The sequence below is a fragment of the Lethenteron reissneri genome, chromosome 13 (assembly GCF_015708825.2).
Source record: "Lethenteron reissneri isolate LAM-NWPU_2019-01 chromosome 13, ASM1570882v1, whole genome shotgun sequence".
NCBI classification, from domain to species: Eukaryota; Metazoa; Chordata; class Hyperoartia; order Petromyzontiformes; family Petromyzontidae; genus Lethenteron; species Lethenteron reissneri.
Genome location: NC_083791.1, coordinates 5,837,632 through 5,863,046, shown reverse-complemented (window position 1 = coordinate 5,863,046; position 25,415 = coordinate 5,837,632). Strand labels below are relative to the sequence as shown.

Genomic DNA, 25,415 nt, shown 5'->3' with positions numbered 1-25,415 from the left:
ATCCCAGCGCGTATCACCTCTACACTTGTTATTTGACCAGCTCCACCGTTGAGCCTGCAGGCCGGAAAGCTCCTGAGTCAAGTGACTGATACGCAGTGGCTCTACGTTTTGACTTTAGTTAATTGCGTAAATTAATGTGCCGATAAATTTGGTGTGACCACTTCACGAAGCATGGCGTGCTTTTGTACAAGTGCCCTGCAGCATTTCAGGGTACAGAGGATTCCAAACTTCCACTTTGCTGCCAATGTATAGAATGCGCATTCAACTAAGCCATTTTTATTTTACCAGGTAAGGCCTATTGACCTATACAGCTCTTTTTCAAAAGTGACCTGGCCACAAATGATAGCTCAAAGAAGTGGCTTATCATGTGGAGATTTAAAGCAGCCAAATCCTCTAAACGCATCTTCTTAATTGTGGTGGGAAAAATCGCAGGGCCCGGAGAAGAATCCACACGAACACTGGAAGAACATGCAAAATCCAAACATACAGCAGGCGTCAGGGTCGGGAATGAACCCACGACTTCCTGTATATCAGGCGATGTAGTTAACATCTCCTAGCCACCGTGGCACTGCATAGTTTCTGAAATCTGACAATAAAAAGTAACATTGAGGGTGATTCGGTCGTACGCTGAATCTGAACCGACATATCCTCTGTTCGCTAAATAGACCAATACCCTATCCAGGCCACACTTGTTTGTAGGACTTTATATAACTTTTATTTTATTGCGTATGATGGAAATATGTTCAAGAGCTAAATGCCAACGTTGAGGTCTGCAAAGCTATCGGAGGGCTTCAGCAGAGAGTTCGTGTAGTTTTGCTGATACTCAGTGTTTTACTATTTACGATACGTTCCATAGTGTAGATCTACACACACACGTAGATCTACACACACCTACACACACCTACACCCACACGTATATCTACACACATCTACACACACACATACGTAGACCTACACACACCTACACACACACGTAGATCTACACACACCTACACCCACACGTATATCTACACACACCTACACACACACGTAGATCTACACACACCTACACCCACAGATCTACACACACCTACACACACGTAGATCTACATACACCTACACACACACGTAGATCTACACACACCTACACACACATCTACACACACCTACACACACACACCCACACGCACGTAGATCTACACACACCTAAACACACACGTATATCTACACACACCTACACACACACACAAACACACACCTCCACATACATCTACATACACCTACACACACACCCACACGCACCTACACCCACAGATCTATACACACCTACACACACACGTAGATCTACACACACCTACACCACACCGTGCATCTTTCTGACATATACAGTGTCAGCACGATGACCACATCTATGTACACACCGTAAACTTTGCACAGGTGCACAGAGTGCGTCCACTGCTGGACAGGTGCACGTCTACCTGCTCGAGAGAGAGCGCGCACACACACACAGACACACACTGACACACAGACACACACACATAGACACACATAGACACAGACACACACAGACACACACAGACACATAGACACACACACAGACACACAGACACACATAGACACAGACACACACAGACACAGACACACACACACGCAGACACACACAGACACAGACACACACCGACACACACACAGACACACAAACACACACATAGACACACATAGACACACACAGACACACACGCAGACACACACAGACACACACAGACACACAGACACACACACAAACACACACAGACACACAGAGACACACAGACACACAGAGACACAGACACACAGAGACACAGACAGACACACACACAGACACACAGAGACACACAGACACACAGAGACACACAGACACACAGACACACACAGACACACAGAAACACAGACACACACACAGACACACACACACACAGAGACACACAGACACACAGACACACAAACACAGACACACACACAGACACAGACAGACACAGACACACAGACACACATACAGACACACAGAGACACACACAGACACACAAAGACACACACACAGACACACACACACATAGACACACACAGACACACACACAGAGACACACAGACACACACACAGATATACACACACGCAGACACACACAGACACACACAGACACACAGACACAGACACACAGACACAGACACACAGACACAGACAGACACACACACACAAAGGGCTGTGGCTGTGAGCATCAGCGGTGATCATCGTCACTTAACTCGACTGGCCTCATGGCAATACGACATAATCCCTAAACACACACAGACACACAAAGACTCCTGGGGCAAGTGTTGTTCGCGAGCACCTATAAAGGCCGGCACGACACGCGAGGGGGTGGGTGGCCAGCACCACGCCCGGCCGCCTTTGTCTCCCTCGTGGCATATATTTACACATCGCGCACAGGTACTCATTTGAGGCTGAGTCGACCTAGGGGAGGCCCTGGACCAGTTCAGATAATCGTCACCGGTGTTGGCCGCTACACTACCGCTCCTCCCCCCACACACACAGTGAAACACACCGTGATACACACACACACACCGTGATACACACACACACACACCCCTTGTACAACACACACACACACCGTGACACACACACAAACACCCCTTGTACAACACACACACACACCGTGACACACACACACCGTGATACACACACACACACACACCCCTTGTACAACACACACACACACCGTGACACACACACACCGTGATACACACACAAACACCCCTTGTACAACACACACACACACCGTGACACACACACACCGTGATACACACACACACACCCCTTGTACAACACACACACACACACACCGTGACACACACACACCCCTTGTACAACACACACACACCGTGACACACACACAAACACCCCTTGTACAACACACACACACACCGTGACACACACACAAACACCCCTTGTACAACACACACACACACCGTGACACACACACACACACCCCTTGTACAACACACACACACACCGTGACACACACACACACACCCCTTGTACAACACACACACACACCGTGACACACACACACACCCTTTGTACAACACACACACACACACCGTGACACACACACACCGTGACACACACACACCGTGACACACACACACCGTGATACACACACACCGTGATACACACAACAACAACAGCCGCCATTCGCTACTAAGTGGCGGTGACGTCATCACGACGCTTGTGCCAGGCTATGTGCACCTTGAGGCCACGTGAAGTGTCGAACGCCCGCTGGCAGGAGGTCACGGGGCAAACCCAGGTGCCACGGGTCGACTGACTGAGATGAGTGGCCGATGCACTACCTGTGCCCCCTACTGTGCCGACCTGCTGTGATTTAGCCACCCGGCGCTCCGCTCGTTGTTGTGAGCGTCGCTCCTCCGCCCTACGTTGTTGCTGGAGGGCGACTGCCTCCAAATGCCCAGCAGCGTCCTTCACGAGCCTCCTCCACTGAGGTTGATAGTGACCACCGCTGGTACCAGTCATCGGCAAGTCCACTCAGCTCCACATCCTCCTGTACAACATCACTCCATCTCTTCTCTAGCCCGTGCCGCGCCCGTTTAGCCCCCTCGATCCGGCCGAACAAAAGCTGTTTAGGCATGCGGTGGCTGGGCATGCGGGCTACATGACCCAGCCAACGCAGCCTTGACTGCCGGAGGAGCTCACCGATGGAACCTTGTCCAGATCTTTCAAGGACTTGTGAGCTCCTCACACAATCCAGCCTGGTTAAACCCAGGATGGATCTTAGGCAGGCTAGCCTAAATGTTTCTAACCGGCGAAGATGTTCCATTAGGGGGGTCCACGTTTCGCAGGCGTAGAGAAGGAAGGGAATGACCGTGGCCGAGAAGACCTGAAGCTTAGTGCGGAGCGACAAACCAGGTAGCTTCCACACAGCGTTACGCAACCGATTAAAAGATATTGCCGTTCGGCTGATTCGGAGTGAGACCTCTGCTGTTAAACTGGAGCCATACGCACACTGCCCAAGTATGGGAAACTCTCCACTCTCTCCACAACTGCCCCATCACCGATTGGGAGTTGTGGGGGTGGAGTGTCCGATGGTACAAAATACCCAGGCAGGTGCTTAGTTTTGGTGAGGCTGATGGTAAGGCCCCACCTCTTAGTGGCACGCTCCAGTCTCAGGAGCAGCGTCTCCCACTCCTCCTCTGAATAAGCAGCAATTACCAAATCATCGGCATACATAACGTGGTTGACCAATAGGGAGCCGGGCATCGATCAGCCTCCCATTTTATCTATACCAAATGTAAATTCCCCCGGTTCGGCTATTGAAGGCTTCACGAACTACGTGGTCAAAATATATGTTAAACAATGTGGGAGCCAGAGGACATCCCTGTCGCACCCCAAGGTGTACAGGGAATGACTCTGACTCCCGGCCACGTAGTTTTACCCGGGCCCGCTCACCATCATAAACGTCCTTAATGATCGTGAGCAGAGGGTCAGGGACTCCGAAAGCACGAGGAACAACCCAGAGCACAGGCCTACTGATGGTATCATAGGCCTTGACCAGGTCATTAAAGCAGAGATTTAGGTCTTGTTGGAATTCTCTACACCTCTGCTGTAGCAGATGGACAGAAAATATGGCATCTGTGCAGGACCGCCCTTTCCTGAAACCGCATTGGAGCTCCGCAAGCCTCTCTTCAGCATGCCTAGCAAGGCGATGTTGAATAATTCTTGCCAGGACCTTTCCCGGCACACTGAGGAGTGGGATGCCCCTGTAGTTGTTACAGTCTGTGCGGTCCCTCTTCTTAAAGAGAGGGGGCCACCAGGGCATCCTTCCAATCCTGCGGAACCAGTCCAGTGGTCCAGACTGTTGTTATGATGTCATATAGGGCAGTCTGTGCACAAACGCCACCCTCCCTCAGCATTTCGCTTGGGAGATCATTTCTGCACGATGCCTTTCCTGGTCTCAGACTCCGGATCGCCTTCAGTACTGCCTCAACAGATGGCACCTCAGCCAGCCACTCACAGGGGGTGACTTCTTCCAATATTTGAGGCACCGCAGTCTCAGCAGGGTCATCCCCACTTCGTGCCACGATGTTTTCCTGGCTGAGGGATTCCCCATCCCCCAGGGCCTCACAGAAATGCTCAACAAATCTGCAAACCTGTTCTCGGGGGTCGGAGATTGGATCATCGTTTTTCCCCCTAATGATGGTAATAGGTGTGGCGCTGCAGGTTACTTTTTTGATGGAGTTAAATAGGGATTTGTGATCGCGGGCAACTGAGGTAGACTCCATCTCCTCAGCAACCCGCGACTACCACCTATGCTTGCAGCGCCTCACGGCTCTCCAAACCTCCGAGCGAATGCTGCGGTAAGCAGAGGTGTGGACTCGAGTCATGTGACTTGGACTCGAGTCAGACTCGAGTCATGAATTTGATGACTTCAGACTCGACTTGGACTTGCATAACAATGACTTTGTCCCACCTCTGAGGTGCGGACTCGAGTCATGTGACTTGGACTCGAGTCAGACTCGAGTCATGAATTTGATGACTTCAGACTCGACTTGGACTTGCATAACAATGACTTTGTCCCACCTCTGGCGGTAAGCCTCCTCATTCTCTGATACACACACACACCGTGACGCACACACACACAGTTGTTGTTTACCACTCGCACAGGGCTCACGTTCTCACTCGATATTTTCCAGAGCGTTGACTCAGGCTCACTTGGAGTGGGTATTATCGGCGTAAGGCACTGCCACTACCAACTCGGGTAGTGCAAGGCAACTCCATGATCATCCGAGATTTGAAGCTTTCGTGACTGCAAGGATTCATACTCTTAGGTTTTTCGGTAAAGTCACGTAGGGGAAAAAATAAATAATAAAACATAATAGAAAAAAAATAGAAATAAATTATTTGATTTCTATTATTTCTATTATTTTTATTTTTTAACTTTTTACCTACGTGACTTTACCGAAAAACCTAAGAGTATAAATCCATGATCATCCCGTATCATTGCACCTTCCGTTCCTGTAAGCCCGTGAAACAGGTTCATGCATATCGAGGGCATATGTAGAGCGACGTGGATGTGAATCGGTGCCAAAATGATGACAGCAACGGCGTTCCCGGACTGTTCCGGCTAAGATCAAGGACTGCACACACACACACACAACATCATATCTGCTCACACATACACAAAGACAAAAATCCCTCGCGTGTAGCCTACGCTGGATGTTGGGGCAAGTGCTGTTAGCGAGCACCTATGAAGGTCGGCAAGGGACACGTGGGCATTGTGTGGTTAACACCACGCCCGGCCGCCTTTGTCTCCCCAGTGCTGATGTTTATACACTGCACCACGTATATATAATACGCAACTTTAAGGCTGAGTTGACCTAGGGGAGGCTTAGGACCGGTTCACACATTCGCAGCTGGTGTTGGCTGTTAGTGGGGTATCGAACTCGGCCCGCCGGGTTTGTGACACAGTGCGATAGCCGCTACACACACACACACACAGCCACACAGACCCACACACACACAGCCACACAGACTCACTCACACACACACAGCCACACAGACTCACACACACACACAGACTCACACACACACATCCACACTCACTCACACACACAGACTCACACACACACACAGCCACACAGACTCACTCACACACACACACAGCCACACACACGCACAGCCACGCAGACTCACACACACACAGCCACGTAGACTCACACACACACACAGCCACACAGACTCACTCACACACACATATCCACACACACACACAGCCACACAGACTCACTCACACACACAGCCACACAGACTCACACACATACAGCCACACAGACTCACACACACACAGCCACACAGACTCACACACACAAAGCCACACCGACTCACACACACACAGCCACACAGACTCACTCACACACACAGCCACACAGACTCACACACACACACAGCCACACAGACTCACTCACACACACAGGCTCACTCACATACACACAGCCACACAGACTCACTCACACACACACAGACTCACTCACACACACAGCCACACAGACTCACTCACACACACACACAGACTCACTCACACACACAGCCAGAGACTCACACACACACACAGCCACACAGACTCACTCACACACACACAGACTCGCACACACACACAGCCACGCAGACTGACTCACACACACAGACTCACACACACACACACACAGCCACACAGACTCACTCACACACACAGCCACACAGACTCACTCACACACACAGCCACACAGACTCACTCACACACACACACAGCCACACAGACTCACTCACACACACACAGCCACACAGACCCACACACACACAGCCACACAGACTCACTCACACACACACAGCGACACCGACTCACACACACACACAGACTCACACACACATCCAGAGACTCACACACACACACAGACTCACACACACACACAGCCACACAGACTCACTCACACACACACAGCCACACAGACTCACTCACACACACACAGCCACACACACGCACAGCCACGCAGACTCACACACACACAGCCACGTAGACTCACACACACACACAGCCACACAGACTCACTCACACACACATATCCACACACAAACACAGCCACACAGACTCACTCACACACACAGCCAGAGACTCACACACACACAGCCACACAGACTCACACACACACACAGAGACTCACACACACAGCCAGAGACTCACACACACACAGCCACAGAGACTCACACACACACAGCCACACAGACTCACACACACACACAGCCACACAGACTCACTCACACACACAGACTCACTCACACACACACAGCCACACAGACTCACTCACACACACAGCCACACAGACTCACTCACACACACAGACTCACTCACACACACACAGCCACACAGACTCACACACAAACACAGACTCACTCACACACACAGACTCACTCACACACACAGCCACACAGACTCACTCACACACAGCCACACAGACTCACTCACACACACACAGCCACACAGACTCACTCACACACACAGACTCACTCACACACACAGCCACACAGACTCACTCACACACACAGACTCACACACACACACACAGCCACACAGACTCACTCACACACACAGCCACACAGACTCACTCACACACACACAGATTCACTCACACACACAGCCAGAGACTCACACACACACACAGCCACACAGACTCACTCACACACACACAGACTCGCACACACACACACAGCCACGCAGACTGACTCACACAGACTCACACACACACAGCCACACAAACTCACTCACACACACAGCCACACAGACTGACTCACACACACAGCCACACAGACTCACTCACACACACACAGCCACACAGACTCACTCACACACACACAGACTCACTCACACACACAGCCACACAGACTCACACACACACAGCCAGAGACTCACACACACAGCTACTCACACACACACAGACTCACTCACACACACACAGACTCACACAGCCACGCAGACTCACACACACACACAGCCACACTCACACACACACAGACTCACTCACACACACAGCCATGCAGACTCACTCACACACACACATACTCACTCACACACACAGCCACGCAGACTCACACACACACACACAGCCACACTCACACACACACACAGCCACACTCACACACACACAGACTCACTCACACACACAGCCACACAGACTCACACACAAACACAGACTCACTCACACACACAGACTCACTCACACACACACAGCCACACAGACTCACTCACACACACACAGCCACACAGACTCACTCACACACACACAGCCACACAGACTCACACACACACACACAGCCACACAGACTCACTCACACACACAGACACACACACACAGCCACACAGACTCACTCACACACACAGCCACACAGACTCACTCACACACACACACAGACTCACTCACACACACACACACAGCCACACTCACACAAACACAGACTCACTCACACACACACAGACTCGCACACACACAGCCACGCAGACTGACTCACACACACAGACTCACACACACACAGCCACACAGACTCACTCACACACACAGCCACACAGACTCACTCACACACACACAGACTCACTCACACACACAGCCACACAGACTCACACACACACAGCCACTCACACACACACAGCCACTCACACACACACAGACTCACTCACACACACACAGACTCACACAGCCACGCAGACTCACACACACACACAGCCACACTCACACACACACAGACTCACTCACACACACAGCCATGCAGACTCACTCACACACACACATACTCACTCACACACATAGCCACGCAGACTCACACACACACACAGCCACACTCACACACACACACAGCCACACTCACACACACACAGACTCACTCACACACACAGCCACGCAGACTCACTCACACACACACACAGACTCACTCACACACACACAGACTCACTCACACACAAACACAGACTCACTCACACACACAGACTCACTCACACACACAGCCACGCAGACTCTCACACACACACACAGCCACACAGACTCACTCACACACACACACAGACTCACTCACACACACAGACTCACTCACACACACAGCCACGCAGATTCACTCACACACACATACAGACTCACTCACACACACACAGCCACGCAGACTCACACACACACAGACTCACACACACACAGCCACACTGACTTACACACACACAGCCACACAGACTCACACACACACACAGCCACGCAGACTTACTCACACACACAGAGTCACTCACACACACAGCCACGCCGACTCGCACACACAGAGACGTGCCATCAAAAGGCTCATCTCGCAGCATCTGCAAATTCTTAATTCGTTCACCAGTCGAAGCAAACACAGTTCCAGTGACGTTACACAATTCACCTCCCCCTCTCTCCTCCCTCTCCCAATGCGTCTCTCTCACTCACTCACCCCGCACTCCTCCTTCTCCTCTCTCACCTCCCCACACTCCATCTCTCACCCCCTACAGCCCCACTCACCCCCCCAAAGGATTTTTTTTTGTTTCCACATCTCTCTCATCCATTCAGGGGCTGCTGCTGCTGCTGCCCCCCCCCCCCCCCGGGTGCGCAACGCGCCGAGGCTGGAGACGGGGAGGAGAGACGTCGACTTCCAAGGTCAGGGGCGTCAACAGCAGCAGCAGTAGCAGCCTCGGCAACAGCAGCAGCAGCAGCGGTCTCAGGCAGTAGCAGCAGCCGGCAGCAGCAGCAGCAGCAAGGGCGGCTTGCTCTCGAGCTCACACGGGGCTCCCTGCGTCCCCGCTTCGCGTCTCCCCGCCACGGCCGCCGTCGGCTCCTGCCCCAGGTGAGACGGGTCCGTTCCAGCGGCGGCCGTGTGGACAAACGTGTGGACAAACGTGTGGACAAACGCCGACTCGTGACTCTTTGCGGTGTTCCATCCCGCGACCGGCAGAGTGTTTCGTCCGTGACCTGCTGGGATTTTTTTTGGGTTGTTTTGTTTGTGAAAAATGTTTTGTGAAATTTCTCTTTTTTTTATTTTTTTGACGCCACCCTGGCCCAGCGTCCCGGGGTCGCGTGACCGTGCCACCGTTCCCCGTTGACCTCTCGGAGTTTCCGTGACAGCGGTCAATGTCGTGACTGTTTTGCCAGCCACCCCGTGGCAGCGGTGCCCAGCGATGCCAGAGGACCCCGTGACTACGACTCGAGGGGACGCGACTTTCGTGGCGGGGGCGTTTTAATGACCGATTCAAACGACCGGCCGAACGACCGAACGACTCTCTCGCCGTGCATTGATTGACGACCGGCTCTTGTGTTTTTTTTCTTTCTCTCGTGACTGTGAGCTCCCAGCGACCATGCGTTTTTCGTAACCACGACTCGAACGAGAGCTGTACGTTTAGGGACTCGATGACTCTCGCAACAATCGTCTCGAACGACTGACTCGGGTCCGTCGAACGACTGACTCGGGTGGAGATGTTCGTGGCCGGCTCTCAGTGACTTCTGCGACGGTGCCAATGAGTGGTGGCGCTGATTCTCGTGCCTCTCCGTTACTGCAGCAGCCCGACTGCCTCGCGTGGCGGGACTGTGGCGTGAGTCGCCACTGCAGCATGCCGCTGCAAACAAGCGCAGAGTGTCAGTGTGCGCGTGCGTGCGAGTGTGTGTCTGTGCGTGTGTGAGTGTGTGTGTGTTTGTACGTGTGAGTGTGTGTCTGTACGTGTGAGTGTGTGTGTGTCTGTACGTGCGCGTGCGTGAGTGTGTGTTTGTCTCTACGTGCGCGTGTGCGTGTGTGTCTGTACGTGTGCGCGTGTGTGTCTGTGTACGTGCGCGCGTGTGTGTGTGAGTGTGTGTTTGTACGTGTGAGTGTGTGTGTCTGTACGTGCGCGTGCGTGTGAGTGTGTGTGTGTGTACGTGCGCGTGTGTGTGTGTGTCTGTACGTGCGTGTGCGTGTGTGTGTCTGTACGTGTGAGTGTGTGTGTGTCTGTACATGTGCGTGCGTGTGAGTGTGTGTGTCTGTACGTGCGCGTGCGTGAGTGTGTGTGTCTGTACGTGCGCGTGCGTGTGAGTGTGTGTGTGTCTGTACGTGCGTGTGAGTGTGTGTGTGTCTGTACGTGCGTGTGTGAGTGTGTGTGTGTCTGTACGTGCGTGTGAGTGTGTGTGTGTCTGTACGTGCGTGTGAGTGTGTGTGTCTGTACGTGCGTGTGTGAGTGTGTGTGTCTGTACGTGCGTGTGTGAGTGTGTGTGTCTGTACGTGCGTGTGAGTGTGTGTGTGTCTGTACGTGCGTGTGCGTGTGTGTGTCTGTACGTGCGTGTGTGAGTGTGTGTGTCTGTACGTGTGAAATGTTCTGCCTTTAATAGGTACACAGTTAGCAGCGCTTGGCGCCCCCCCCACCCCCCCTTACGGTCTATTTATAAGACGAGATGAAGGATGCTTTTGTGTCGTCGTGTTTTCAAATGCACTCTTACATTTGCATTGCGCGTAAAATTACAGCAGTGTCGGTATGAGACGATGTCAGCGTGTGTGTGTGTGCTCGCAGACTCCAAAGTGTGTGTGTGTGTGCGCGCGCGTGTCTGCAGTGTATTGCAGTACTGCATAGCTGAGTGCTTAAAGCAGTTGCAGTGTTGGGCATAATAGCCCAATGGAATGCCGGTATCATCAGTGGTGTTCCGAATTTATCTCACGATTGTCAGTCCGTCGTGTTGCACATTGAACGACTTACTCGATTTCTATGCGGCAGCAGAAGCAGGAGCACAGACCATTGTTGTAATGTACTTCTATGATTCCCATATTTATTCTCTCCCGCCTGGATCAACCCGCCATGGCCAGCGTGGTGAAGTGAGGTCAACATGTACACATCGTATCATCATCATCGATATGATCATCATCATTATCACCACCACCAACAACATCACAATCACCAATATCGTCATTCATGTTGTTATCATCGTCAGCATCATCATCATCATGATACTGTAATCATTGAAATCACATACTCATATCATAATGGCCATTATTGATCATCATCACATCACCAAATATTTTCCATCTTACAAACGTTCTGCAGTACTTACGTAAGTGCGTATCTTCCCCACAGAGCGTCTACGTGCTAAATTATGCAATGTTCCTCATAGTTACATCGCTGAGTCAGCAACGTCACGATGCATGCATCATTAGCCGCTGCCACTTAGTTGCAATGGGCAGTTTGACGTTGTTGCTTGAAAAATGTGCAAACTCATTCGCCGCGAAATCGTCCTGATGCTCTGTCCCCTTTCCCCCGATTCTATTGAAATTGTCCCTTTGGCGTCTCGTGGTGAGCTGAAGACATTTCCGCTCAGAATTCTCAGAGAGATAGAGAGAGAGCGTGTGAGAGAGAGAGAGAGAGCAGTGCATCACCCTGTGCCAGAGAACATGTCCGGAAGATGAGGTCACAGAACTATTTCCGAAATCACTGCCAATCGGCCCCTTCGTCCACACCCGAGTTAAAAAAAAATACCCTTGAAGGTCCTTTGCCAATCAACCTTCCTCTTTTTTTATCTCAAAGAAGTATAATTTTGTCAAATTAAGCGAAAACGATAGTTAAGTGAAGAAAAAAAAGACGTTTAATATGATAGTCTGTTTGTTTTTATGTGTGTGTGCGGCAGAGGTCGCAAACGGGTTTTGATTCCTTACCCGTACCCGTACCCGGCCGCACCAGGGTCGCAAACCGGTACCCGTACCCTACCCAATACCCGGCCGGGTACGGGTAGCCGGGTATCGGGTAGGGTACGGGTATCGGGTACCCGATTGCGACCTCTGGTGTGCGGTCGTTGGTAACTGGACCGGAACTATCAATGACCGGATTCCAAAGCAGGATCTGAGAGAAGCTGCTGAACCATCAGCTCCCTGCATTGGCAGAACGCCGTTTAATCACGAGCAGTTTTGAGTCCTGGATCTCAACGATGCCGACTCTGACCCCGCAGCCACCCACCCACATCCACTTTCAAGATACCATTCACGTTAATTGCACTGTGTAACGAAACGAAAAAAATAGTTTCATCTTCTTGGTATTTCCATAAATATACATTTCCATAAATATGCTAAATTCATCTTGATATGTAAATTCCTTTGTCAAGGCGCCCTTCCCCCTCTAATCCAGCTTAAATATACGCTGCCAAGCTTGGTGGTGCTCATTCAGACGCTGTCTTTCCGACAGACCTGTTCTTCACCTGAGGACGGCTGCTTGCGTTGTGGCCGAAACGTCGTGAGAATTGTATTTTATTATGTTTTATTTCTATTATTTTATTATTTCCTTTCTACGTGACTTTACCGAAAGAACCAAGAAGATGAATCCCTGCAGTCACGAAAGCTTTAAATCTAAAAATAGTTTCGTTACACAGTGTAATTCCTAATTGCGCATGCCTCAAAAGTACAGAAAAATGGCTATTATTCCCCACAAACTTTGCTTTTGTGACCAGGACAGTGATCTTTTGAAATGTACCTATTTGCAATGAGAACACTTGTGCATTTGTGCCTTTCATTCACGTAAAGTCACAAAAGCAAAGTTTGTAGGGAAGAATAGCAATTTTCTATACTTTTGAGGCATAAGCAAGTAAAAAATAACACTTACTACCCAGGAACAAAAATTGTGTTAGAAAGTGTTATTTGTTAATTTCCCTTTTTTTCTAGTTCGTTGACGGATAGACCCTCCAATCTCAATATAGGGGCTTCTTACCCCCCTCCCCCCAACAAGTCCACGAAGGAGGATGTGTTATTGTTTACGTCTCCTCATTGCCTCCCACTCAAAAGGCAAATTGATGTCCTACTCAAATTAGCATTCAAGAAGTCTCCCCCCGTCTCCCGTTTATAGCCTTGAGCCAGCAGTGGAAATTCGCCATTCCTGCTGTGCAGTGAATCGACTGCTTTTGACTTCCCCACAGAGTGGTACTTATTTACCGACCTCCCCCCGAGAGGGATGATGGGCTGGGTCAATCGCCAGAACCTGGATTGGAACTCACGACCTTCACGGATTGTGGGCCGATCACCAATCTACCGCTGAGCCACTTGACAGGAAACCCCTGGGACAAGAGACTTTCACGAAGTGGATCTACGTTTTGACTTTTGTTGATTACGTAAATTCACGTGCAGACATATTTAGTGCGACCACTTTACGACGCATGCCATGCTTGTGTGAAAGTGCCCTGCAGCATGGCAGGGTGCAGGGGATTCCAAACTGCCACCTTCCTGCCAATGTATATAACGCACATTCAACTAAACTCTTTTTATTTTATTTTACCACAAACGCCAAATATACAGCAGGAATCAGCGTCGGTATCAAACCCACGACCTCCTGTATACCAGGCGAGGGAGTTAACATCTCCTAGCCACCGTGATGATGAGAAAGAGAGAGATACACAAACGCCAAATATACAGCAGGCGTCAGGGTCGGTATCGAACCCACGACCTCCTGTATACCAGGCGAGGTAGTTAACATCTCCTAGCCACCGTGATGATGATGAGAGAGAGAAACACACAAATGCCAAACATACAGCAGGAATCAGCGTCGGCATCGAACCCACGACCTCCTGTATACCAGGCGAGGGAGTTAACATCTCCTAGCCACCGTGATGATGAGAAAGAGAGAGACACACAAACGCCCAATATACAGCAGCAGGCGTCAGGGTCGGTATCGAACCCACGACCTCCTGTATACCAGGCGAGGCAGTTAACATCTCCAAGCCACCGTTAACCCACATCGTCATGAGTTAATGACAATTCATATGTACCGCAGTGTCATTGCCTCCTGGTGTGCAGTTTGTCCACTGCACTTCAGGGGGTGCTGCTGCGGTGTCATGGTGAGAGCATTGCACTTGCAATCTCGGAGTCACCGATTCGGTTCGATCTTCGGGCGCGGCAGTTTAAACAATAGTGGCAAGTTTCTTAAACCCCCCCCTCCCCCCACCGCGCTTGTCCACCGAATAATTGTGTACAGCTCAGAGCAGTCGATTGTCAGGTAACGTGTGGTCGCGTGAAGTGTGACTCATCCCTTTGTTCTTCCAATACGTCTGAGCAGTGTGGAAGAGTAGGCCAATGTAGCCTCCTAGTGGGGCTCTCGAGAGCTCCCCTCTAGTGGGAGGCCCTTCTGCCAGCAGTGGTACAAGCGATGCATGTCGGGGCTGTACCTTTATGCTTACACAATACACTCTGTATATCTACTTATACTAACATTGCACAGCGCATGAGTAACATAAATCCACAGCCATAGCCAATGCACTGCTAGAGGAAGGCCTCCCCGTGCCATAATCCATCTCACTCCTGCACATGGAAGAATATATATACACAGTACTCATGTATACACAGTGTATACTTACACATGTCATGTGTCGTTGCGTGTGGACTGACAGGTTTGGGGAGCGGTGGTGCAGCGGTTAGCGCGCTGCGCTACGAACCCGGCCACCTGAGTTCGATTCCCGCTCACGACCACCAACACCCAGTGAGGATTATCGGGCCTTCCCTAGGTCGACTTAACCTAAAATGAGTACATGGTGCGGTGTGTAACCACCGCTACGAGGGAGACAAAGGCGGTCGGGCGTGGTGTTGGCCACCCACCCCCTCGTGTGCCGTGCCGATCTTCATAGGTGCTACTCGCTGACAGCACTTGCCCCAGCAGCCTGGTGAAGGTTATACGGTGGCATCTTTGTCTTTGTGTTGTTGGACTATAATGTTCACAGCAGCGTCTCCTGGCTAGACACACGTGACGCCCTCCCATCCACCCCCACCTAGTACCGAGGACTTCCACTCGATACTCGTGGTGGTCACACCTTTTGCGCTGCTTGACTGCAGGACATCACCGTCATCGCCGGAGCGCAGTGCACGCGAGAACACCGCAGGGCAGATCAGTGCCCATTTTTTTGTCAGTGCGGTATTTCATCGAGTGAGGGCTGAGCAGTCCACGCAATCTCTTATAGCACTGTACACACACGTGCGCGTGCGTGCACGTGCGCGTGCGTGGGGATAGGTGCTCGCTAACAGCACTTGCCCCAGCAGTCTGTTGAGGCTATACGGGGGAGCTTTGTCTTTGGGGAGCGGTCGTGTAGCGGGAAGCGCGCTGCGCCATGAACCCGGGGTCCGGGTTCGACTCCCGCTCATGGGTAACACCAGTGACGATTGTCTGAACCGGTCCTGGGTCTCCCCCAGGTCGACTCAGCCTCAAATGAGTACCTGGTGCGGGGGAGACAAAGGCGGCCGGGCGTAGTGTGGCCTCCAAACCCCCCACCCCCTCGTGTGCCGTGCCGTCCTTCATAGGTGCTAACCCACTCACAGCACTTGCTCCAACAGTCCGTTTAAAGGCTGTAACGGAGGATCTTTGTCTTTGCTATGATGAGAGTGTTCTTTGGTTATGTATCTCTGTGATATCTGTCTGCTTATATGTCTGTCTATATGTCTCTGGTTCTGTGTTTTATCTCTCTCTCAAATTTAGCATTCTCAGGAAGAACGTAATCAACCAGGTAGGGTGTTGGACTGTTATGTTATCCGACTCTCTGTTGTGTTACATTACATTTCTAAGTAGACTAGATTTGTGTTTCTATTTAATTTATACCTGATGATGATTGCTTGTGTTGCAATCGAAACGTCGTATGCTAGTATTTAATTTAATTTATTATTTTATCTTTATACGTGACCTTACCGAAAGAACCAAAGAATAATTCCTGCAGTCACGAAAGCTCCAAATTAAGTTATAATGAGAGTGTTGTCTGGACGTGTGCGTATCTCGATGTGTCCACGCAGTGCACGGCCCGGTCTGCATCATCACGGTTCACGCGCGTACAGCGATGCCCTTCAATGTGATGTGACAACGTGGAAAGACGACGACGACGACGACGTTTTCTCGTACAGGGATGATTTCATTTTATTTGAAACATCGCTGCCGTACACCGCTGCCGTTATCACAACACGCGAATGGGTTGATATTACCTACGAAAAACAAAAAAAATGCACGCGTGCTCCGTTGCGTTCAATGTGCCCCATCCCGGCTGTGTTGCTGCTCTGCCAATGAATATGCGTGGATTGATAATAATAATTATTATTATTTAAATGTCTAAAGCGCCCTTTAACAGTCGTTCTCAGGGTGCTGTGCATGGCGAAGGCGGAAAACATTGTCTAACAATAAGCAAGTAAGGAAGAAAGGTGGGGAAGACGTTTTTATTCATTTAAAATAACTTAAAAGAGAGAGAGAACGCCAATTTAAACTGAGAGATTTTTAGTCGAGATTTGAAGATGTGTGAGTGCCTCGGAGGTGGTGACCTCGACGGGGGCAAGGAGTTACCGAGCTTAGGCGCCGTAGCCACCACTAAAGTGTGAAGCCTGGAGACCGTGGGACCTCGAGCAACGCCCAGCCCGAACATCTTCACCATCTTGATGGAACATTCGTGGCGGAAGGAGGTCACGAATGTAGGAGGAGGAGGAGAAGACAGCCCATACAAAGGCTTCGAATACCGGCAAAGAAAATCGTGAGATCAGTACGGGCACGGACAGGGAGCCAGCGAGGCTTTTGAATGGGCGGCTGTATTCGAGGCCTTTGGATGGGCTGTCTCCTCCTGCATTCGTGACCTCCTTCCGCCACCAGTTGTGTGATGCGCTTGATTGTGCGCGACTGAGGACAATGTGCTTGCGCTACACGTGTGCGTGGCACGTGCAACACGCGTCCGTGAGAAATCTCTTTCGTGCGCGTACGGCAGAATTGTTCGCGTGTCCGAGGCCCTGTCACCAACGACTCTCGTTATCCCCGGCAGCTGCTAGGGTCGGCGAAATCTCCCATTATCCGCGGACCAATTCCTGCCGATTATCCGCAAATGTTTCAGCCCGCGGATGAATCAGAATCAGAATATTTAGTTATAGTGGAGGAATCCGATGATCTACAAAGCTCTATTTCACAGATGTCCAGTCGAGTAACATCGCGGGAAACCCCGGCAGATAATAAGATTTGCGATATGAGTTTCCCCATATCGCTGTGGCGGATAAGAGGAGTTCCCCTGTAACACAGATTGTGCCCCGTGTAAAACCCTCAGCGTCATCATACCGAGGCGTGACCTCTCATGCCGCAATAGCACGGGGGGAGCGTATCCGTGGTCATAATTATGATCACATTTACGCTAATGCGGCACACACGTGCCCTACTAATCATATATTCCCTCTTTGTGTCCGTGTATTATTCATGCTGGTCATTCGCCCGGGCGATACACATAAATGGTGATTGTTAACGTCCCTTTGTCCTTGGAACCGGCCATCCATTAACCCCGAGTTTCCGTTTGGCACAGCTAGTGCTGACGCTTAGAGTCGTGGCACAGACACACACACAGGGGATTGTAGGTAGGCGCGTCATGCACTGCCTCTGGAGGCTAAAGGCATCGCTCCTCCGTTCAACTTCATCCCTCACAGGTCTCGGGGTGAGCCACGTGATGTGCTCACAAGTAACTGCTTGGACTTCAGATCCGTGCAGTGTCCGTGGCTCGGTTCCACATCCTAGATTATCCAGCATGCTCCCGATGATAGACTTCTCACACACACCCAAAAATGAGGCCACATCGTTCCAATGCTCCAAATGTCTCCACTACCCCGCCAAATCCAATCCCAGATGAATTGCAATACAAGACGGCGCTCACTTTCTTAAAGATGCTTCATGGACTCGCTGTCGTCTGCATCTCCCCTCTTATCTTACTCTACTCCCCTCCACGCACTCTCCTGCCTCTCCCCTCTCATCTCACTCTACTCCCCTCCGCACACTCTCCTGCCTCTCCCCTCTCATCTCAGTCTACTCCCTCCACGCACTCTCCTGCCTCTCCCCTCTCATCTCACTCTACTCCCCTCCACCCACTCTTCTGCTTCTCCCCTCTCATCTCACTCCACTCCCCTCCACGCACTCTCCTACCTCTCCCCTCTCATCTCACTCTACTCTTCTCCACGCACTCTCCTGCCTCTCCCCTCTCATCTCACTCTACTCCCCTCCACGCACTCTCCTAACCCTCCCCTCCCATCTCACTCTACTCCCCTCCACACACTCTCCTACCTCGCATCTCCCACTACTCCCCTCCACACACTCTCCTACCTCTCCCCTCTCATCTCCCACTACTCCCCTCCACGCACTCTCCTGCCTCTCCCCTCTCATCTCCCACTACTCCCCTCCACACACTCTCCTACCTCTCCCCTCTCATCTCCCACTACTCCCCTCCACACACTCTCCTACCTCTCCCCTCTCATCTCCCACTACTCCCCTCCACGCACTCTCCTACCTCTCCCCTCTCATCTCCCACTACTCCCCTCCACGCACTCTCCTACCTCTCCCCTCTCATCTCACTCTACTCCCCTGCGCGCACTCTCCACTCCGGTAACCACGACTTTCTGTCCATGGCCTAGTCAACCTTCAGACAGTGGGCGGTCGCCTATTCTCCCACCTCAGAGTCTGGAACTCCCTTGCCCACATCCGCCCGTGCTGTCCACTCCCTGCCTCTGCTCAGCTCCAGGCTTCCGTCCATCCGTTTGTCACTTGCCTCTAACTGACTGCCGCTCTCAAGAAAATAAAAATGCCCAACTGTTACCGTACGATACCTTGAGAGATGCGATCGCATGTGGATGCTGTACAAATCAAATTGTTTTCGCGATTGTGTCCGTAGCTAAAGAGAAAACCCATCTGTCAGGATGTTTCCGAGAACAACTGATGTACGATCCATGATTAAAAAAAAAGATCGTTTAGACAAATCAGCAACCAGGGCACCGTTAGCTCTACTCTTCTGATGCGTCTTAAAATGATGATACGAGTACTGCATACAGACAAACTCTCTGCTGGTGTCTTTCAACCGCAACTCCGATTAGCACGGTTGGCTACGTACGGTGCGAATAAAGTTCAACATGCACGTGCATACAGCAGCCTCACTTCCAGCACTTTTGAGCCGATGGCCATCACATGCTGCGTGTCGATTGTGGCCAAGGACGATGTTGTCGTCTTGACTTTCAAGCCATCCTCGGACACCCTGTCATGCTTTCACTCTCTAAACCAGGGGTCGGGAACCTTTTTGACTGGGAGAGCCATAGAAGCCAAATATTTCTAAATATATTTCATTGAGAGCCTTATAATATTTTTAACGTATAATAAATTAAATATGTCTTACTTTTAATGCGACTTTTGGTCACGGGACCCGTGACCCGAGAAATTTTATCTTCAAAACGAATTTCTGTTTACTTTAAAATGACACAGTATTATTAAGCAATATCACAAGTATTTTAAAATCAGTTCCAAACTGATTTTATTTTTATTTTTTTATTATTTATATGGCTCGCGAGCCATAGGTTCCCGACCGCTGATCTAAACGGAGAGCCGTTCTGCTCGATGCATTATTATGATGACCACCACCACCACCACGGTTAAACTTCCTTTTTGACATCTGCTTCACAAGTGACTCCCTGCGAGTGTGTTACCCCGCACAATTACATGTCGGACGATCACATTTACTCCAATAAACACGGTGCCAATGCACAAGCAGCGGAAGAGAATATTAATCCGGTGGTTCTCACAACGCGTTTCGTTACGTCCCCTTCACATCAACACCACTGATTCCCGTGGACCCCCCCCCCCCACCACCACGCACTCTCCAAATTAGTTGAGGCCACAATGGAGGGGGGGGGGGGAGACGTGTCCACGCATCTTAGTCGACGCGGGTTTAGTCACAGGCCTTTGTTTCACGTTGTTTAATCGCGCGTGTGTGAATGTGTCAGTGAACGGGGAGCTGTGGCGCAGCGGTTAACGCTGCGCTACGCTACCAAACCTGGCGGCCCCAGTTCGATTCCCGCTCACGGCTAACATCAGTGACGATTATCTGAACCGGTCGTGGGCCTCCCCTAGGTCGACTCGGCCTCAAATTAGTAACCCGGTGCGGTGTGTAAACATCGCCACTGGGGGAGACAAAGGCGGTCGGGCGCGATGCTGGCCACCCAACCTCCTCCGTGTGTCGTTCCGGCCTTCATAGGTGCTGCTCGCTAACAGCACTTGATCCTGCAGTCTGTTGAGGCTACCCGGGCGACCTTTGTCTTTGTGTCAGTGAGGCATTGGTTGCACGTGGTGCACCGACGTCTGTGTGCGTTCCATTGCCGCAACGTGGCGCTGACGTTCGTTCCCAGCGCACAAGTCATTATTTATTTATTTATTTCTCCCCATGCACGGCCATCGATGCCCGTAGCTTTGCGGCGAGCCGCCTTGTCGAGGTGACCCACGGCAGAGGCGTCGCGCCGGACCCCGGTCGTCATCTCGGAGCCGCCGTGCACGAGGAAGAAAAAAACAATCACCGAGATTTCCGATTTCAAGCTTTCGTGACTACAGGGATTCATCTTCTTGGTTCTTTCGGTAAAGTCACGTAGAAGGGAAGTAATAAAATAATAAAAATAAAACATAACATCACCTAAGGACGGCTGCTTGCGTTGTGGCCGAAACGTCGTGAGAATTATTTTATTGTGTTTTATTTTAATTATTTGATTACTTCCCTTCTACGTGACTTTACCGAAAGAACCAAGAAGACGAATCACCGAGAGCTTAGTATAGAATCCACACGTCACTTCATTGCGTCGTCACTTTTGTCGATGGGAAATTCATCGACGTCGCATCCAAGCCGCGATGAAGAACGGCGAATGTGGCGGTGGAGGATGTCGTTGAATATCGTGGATATTCGCTCACAGCTCCCGAAGTAAACGTGATCCACACCCCCAAAAGCTTTGTCCACGTTTTGTCCTGGTTCAGTGTCGAATTTCGGGTTTTTGAACCGATATATAAAAAAAAACTTTCATTGTTTGAACCGAGGCTGAACACATTATACACCCTCCTGTATGGATTTTTCAGTGTTTTTATTTGCAGTCTAAAGTGTCTAAAGTGCGTGCGCGCGCGAGCGTGTGTGGGTGAATACAAGAGAGGACTTCATCGCGGAGGGAGCAGTCACAAGCCTCTTTCATTGGGCCCAGTCTTGTTTCTGATGCCCCCCCCCTTGAATGGGCGCTTCAATCAGGGCCACGGATCAAGAACGGTTTCAAACGAAATGGGCCATCGATGCTTTTGTACGCACGCTTCAGATCCGTGCAGTGTCCGTGACTCGGTTCCACATCCTAGATTATCAGCATGCTCCCGATGATAGACTTCTCACGCACACCCAAAAATGAGGCCACATCGTTCCAATGCTCCAAATGTCTCCACTACCCCGCCAAATCCAATCCCAGATGAATTGTAATACAGGACGGCGCTCACTTTCTTAAAGATGCTTTATGGACTCGCTGTCGTCTGCATCTCCCCTCGTATCTCACTCTACTCCCCTCCACGCGCTCTCCTACCTCTCCACTCTCATCTAACTCTACTCCCTCCACGTACTCCCCTAACTCTCCACTCTCATCTCACTCCACTCCCCTCCAAACAATATCCTGCCTCTCCCCTCTCATCTCACTCTACTCCCCTCCACGTACTCCCCTACCTCTCCCCTCTCATCTCACTCTACTCCCCTCCACGCACTCCCCTACTTCTCCCCTCTCATCTCACTCCACTCCCCTCCCACTCTCCTGCCTCTCCCCTCTCATCTCACTCTACTCCCCTCCACGCACTCCCCTACTTCTCCCCTCTCATCTCACTCTACTCCCCTCCCACTCTCCTGCCTCTCCCCTCTCATCTCACTCTACTCCCCTCCACGCACTCCCCTACTTCTCCCCTCTCATCTCACTCTACTCCCCTCCCACTCTCCTGCCTCTCCCCTCTCATCTCACTCTACTCCCCTCCACGCACTCTCCTACTTCTCCCCTCTCATCTCACTCTACTCCCCTCCCACTCTCCTGCCTCTCCCCTCTCATCTCACTCTACTCCCCTCCACGCACTCCCCTACTTCTCCCCTCTCATCTCACTCTACTCCCCTCCCACTCTCCTGCCTCTCCCCTCTCATCTCACTCTACTCCCCTCCACGCACTCTCCTACCTCTCCCCTCTCATCTCACTCTACTCCCCTCCACGCACTCTCCTACCTCTCCCCTCTCATCTCACTCTACTCCCCTCCACGTACTCCCCTACCTCTCCCCTCTCATCTCACTCTACTCCCCTCCACGCACTCTCCTACCTCTCCCCTCTCATCTCACTCTACTCCCCTCCACGCACTCTCCTACCTCTCCCCTCTCAGCTTACGTTGGACTTCTTGACGCACCGCACGTAGTCGACCGTGCTAATCGCGCGGACGGAAAGATCTCGATTTAAAATAAGCGCGAGCCCCGCTGCAGTTACGGCACTCGGGTTGCGTTTCCGATGGATGTTTGAGGCTACGTTGACGAACGGGGGCTCTGAACGGTCGGAGGCATCGCTGAGTGGAGTAGCCAGAACATGTTTATACGTCTCCGTCCATCCGTCCGGTGGCTGCGAGATGTTAACTACCTCGCCCGGTATACAGGAATTCGTGGGTTCGATGCCGACCCTAACGCCTGCTGCTCTATATTTGGAGTTTGCGTGTCTCTCTCCCCGTGGTTGCGTGGATTTTTCTCCGGGTCCTATAAATTGGCTGCTATGAAATTTCCACGTGATCAGTAACCTCGTTGAGCTATCAATTGTGAAAGCCGGGTCGCTTCTGAAAATATCTATACAGCTCAGTGTGCCTTACCTTGTAAAATAATAATAAAAAATACATAAATGTTTCGTTTTTAATGACCCCGAAGACCGAATGTCAATTTTCTGCTAAGACAGCCACTTGGCAAACCTGCTGTGCCATCCAGCGATTAGTCAGTTCATTTCTGTGCATGATGCACATCACCCGGAATGCACAAACCCAGTCTTGTCAGGTTTGGAAAGCTCAGCATGGATTGTTGGGCCCGGATAGTGCTTGGATGGGTGACCACAGCGTTATAGGCTGCAGCGGGGCCACGTGACGGAGAACAACAGAGGGCAGTGTAGCAACATCCATGATTATATATTGTACTTCTGCGCTCCCATATCAATACTAGACTGTACGCCCCACTATGCTCTGCCAGATATATATACGGCATGTAGCATGCGATGATCAGACACACACGCGAACACGCGCGCGTGTGCAGCGTGGCTGTGTGAAGCTGATTGGTAAGGCGAGCGCAACGAGGCTTCAATCGGCTTTACAATGATTGGGTTCCGCGTACCAAGGACTTTGTGATTGAAAATGAGAATTATACATGCCCTCGCCTGAGCGTTAATTAATCCTCGTGTATGTACGTTGAACTTCTTTCGCTCCGTACGTAGGGCAACCGTGCTAATCGGAGTTGCGGGGGAAGGACAACAAACTAAACACAAAAAGCAGTTCTGAATAAATGAGTTTTCAATCGAGATTATTTAAAGGTGCATAGCTCCAGCGGCTTCCGAATATCGGAAGGAAGAGCGTTCCAGACGGCTGTGGAGCGCATCTGAAAGCGCCGTGCGATGCGGTGACCACCGTCTTTGTTTGATGTGGAACACAGACGCAACTGTACCTTCTCGATGGTTCATCTGTAAGCGATCATGCGCACGCTTTACGGCCCGATGGTCAAGACTAACTATGGAGTGGCGGTCAAAGGCGGGAGCACGCCCAGGCAGAACGTCAACTGTGAACACGGCGATGGAATCAGTTCCAGGGCTGGTACTGGGTGGATGGTTGCGTCAAAAGGTTCTGAGAAATTGCGACATTCATCGAACGGCGGATATATCGTGGATGATATAGCCAATGCCTATTAGCGCACCCATGTCACCGTCTTACGGTGGTAATAAAACACAAAACCATTTCGCAAGGCTCATTCGTAGACATTCTCACTTTTCTAAAGTCAAAAAGTCACAATTTAAAACGTCTTACAAAAATAAATAAATATCATCGCGTGCAATAAAATGACAAGTT

General features: G+C 51.0%; 1 protein-coding gene across 1 annotated transcript in view; it reads left to right on the top strand.

Moving 5' to 3' along the window:
- Positions 1-10,101: 10,101 nt before the first annotated feature.
- The window catches only part of LOC133342035 (myelin protein P0-like), a 37,806-nt gene continuing 22,492 nt past the window's right edge, over positions 10,102-25,415 (top strand). The window contains exon 1 of the mRNA XM_061550919.1: positions 10,102-10,393. The gene's annotated coding sequence lies outside the window, so the exon portion shown is untranslated. The remainder of the gene's footprint in view (positions 10,394-25,415) is intronic.